The 2577-nt window shown below is 44.2% G+C and overlaps 1 protein-coding gene across 2 annotated transcripts in view; it reads right to left on the bottom strand.

Annotated features, from left to right (window-relative positions):
• LRRTM3 (leucine rich repeat transmembrane neuronal 3) overlaps nt 1-2577 on the bottom strand; it is a 76035-nt gene that overhangs the window by 15823 nt on the left and 57635 nt on the right. The window lies entirely within an intron of this gene.

The raw sequence follows: 2577 nt of genomic DNA, 5'->3' as shown, positions 1-2577 counted from the left end.
GCAGGAATCACTCTCCTGGCTGCTGAGAGCTCTGTGCAGAGCACTCAGGGCAGGAATCACTCTCCTGGCTGCTGGGGCTCCCCGAGGTTCCTGCCCTGCAGCCGGGGCTGTGCAGCTCAGCCCCCACTGCTCACAGCAGGGCTGGGTGCCAGGGGGCACTGCCAGCCCGGGCTGCACTGACTCTCTCTGCTCCTACAGACCAGATTGTCTTCCACATCTCACAACAGCCATAAAGCTGCCCTATATAGAAATAATAACTGATGCTTTAAAAGGAAGTAAAATTATGAAGAACGCTGTATTTACACGTAACCCTTGTCTTGATGTTACTGAGGAAAGGGATGAAAAGAATAATCTTGTGAACTACTCCAGAGGGTAAGTGGCAGCTGGAGAAGAGTGCAGCAAGGAAAGGAGGAATAATTAATTTTAATCTTGGGTTGTATCTGTAAGATAAACCACTCAGCATCCTAGATAGCCAGCTTTTTCAGTAGATGCCATCATTCACTTTCTGGAGTAAATGTAAAAATTGCAGTAGAGCTTTCAAAACACTCTAATAAATTCATTTTCTGAAAAGCAGTTATGTGCTTTGAATAAATAACACACTTTGTCTTTTCTTTGTTGTTGTTTAAAAAGAAAAGCTTCAAAGAGCAAAAATGAGGAGAGTAAAAGTTGTTTGCCATTCAGAGAAGCTAATGCAATTGCTTGTGCTGATGATTTGCATTGAATTGTTGATATGTTCATTTCTTCTTCATTAACAAATTATCTTTCATTCTTTATGAGCAATACACACAGCCTAATGGATTTTCAGTTTCTGAGATTCTTTATTTTCTGCTCTTTAATCAATGTGGTGTTTCTACATATGTTTGAGTGAAAGTGAGGACAGACAGAGCCGTGCTGCTCCAGCCCTGAGGGGCACTCCTGGTGCCCAGAGCCCGGGAGAGCTGTCCAGAGGGCAGGGGAATCCTGAGCTCCTGCAGCTTGCTTGGAGAAACTAAAGGAGGTAAGGAAATCAGCAGCCAACAATCAGCCAAAGGATGAGAGGAGTGGTGGTAGTGCTGGGGCAGGACCTGCACTGAGAAGCAGCACAGGTGCAGGTGTTGTAGGAAGATTTTAAGAAGCTAAACTTGTCTGGGTGTCCAGTTTGGGAAAACTCGTGCAGTGGGAGCCAGGAGTGTTTGGGAGCCCCAGTGCTCGGTGTCAGAGTTGTGGGAATCTTTGCCATGGTATAATAATTTATTGCTGGATCTCTCCAGTGGTGCTGCCCTGGGCCAGGGCTTCTTTTTAATCTGTCTGTTGTGCTGGGATTGTAAACCCACCGAGTTGTGAGTGCTTTCATTCCTGGTCCCTTTCCCTGGGCCAGCTGAGCCCTGCTGCTGACAGAGCTGTGGGAGCTGGTGGCTGGCAGGGTGTCCCTCTGTGCCTCAGCTCAGCACTTCTGAGAGCTCTGTCATATGGGTGTGCTAGAATGAGCATTGGCAGAGTCTTTACTGCTTTCATTTTATTCTGTAATCAGGAATGTGCTTGCTCAGTGGATTTTCTGACATTTAAAATGCGTTCAACAAATGTGTTTTATACTGATTTTATGGAATCTTCTGCTTTGATGGATAGAACTGTATGTCCTTTCAAATTTTTGATGTTTCTTCAGCGTTGGAGAATTATGAATACTTCTCAGCTTCGTCTCTAAATGTTTTTTCCTCAGTCAGAGCCAACTCTAACTTGATGGAACAGGTGGTTGCTTAAACAGCAAATGGTTTAACACAAAGGCCTGGCCAGGACATAGCTTCTTTTAATTAAACAACTCACAGTGCCCCTGCCAGCCATCTTTTCCCTTGCTCAGCACTGCACCACTGCTTTGGACAGTCAAATAAAGCACATCTCCAACGTTAACCCTGTTTCATCCACATCACACAAAATTTCCGATATATTTTGTGATATTAACGTGCCATAAGTCTGGATGGGACACACTTATCCTCTTTTTCCTACATTTCTTTTGATGATCCCAATCTCTTCTTGTTTCAGGGGGGAAAATCCCGACTCAAGCATGGGGTTCCACCTTTCCTTTGCAAAACACTGTCACTCAGGAGGGACCTGAAAGCCAGGGCATGAAGGATTGCTTGGCTTGCATGGTACTGGAGCACCAAGTGAAGAGGGGCACAAAGAGAGAGAGGCTCTTTGTGCTGTGCCCCTTACCTCGTGTCCTGACTCCTCACACATTGCCCTTTTTTTTATGCATGTTTATAATGTATATTTAAAATGTTTATGTAGATGTGACAAATATAAAAGGAGGCTGATACATTTCTACTATCAAATACCATCTCTGTTTTTCTGGGCAAAATACTCTTCTCATGTGCCAGGTCATAGGGTATGCAAAGAGGTCTTTTACCAGATGTCTGAAAAGGGACCCCAAACTGCTTCATTCACAGCAAATCTAATGTTGATTTGTCACCAAGGGGGAATTGGGTCCTCAATAGAGCTCAGCCTTTGCAGCCTCAACAAAGGAAGTGGCAGATTGTTGACAGATAAATCTGGACTGAATAACAGAAATTCCATTTAGTTTACATTTTTTGGTTGTTTTTTTTT

The sequence above is a fragment of the Parus major genome, chromosome 6 (genome assembly GCF_001522545.3).
Source record: "Parus major isolate Abel chromosome 6, Parus_major1.1, whole genome shotgun sequence".
NCBI lineage: Eukaryota > Metazoa > Chordata > Aves > Passeriformes > Paridae > Parus > Parus major.
Note: the sequence above shows the minus strand (reverse complement) of the source record. Positions and strands in the feature narration are given on the sequence as shown.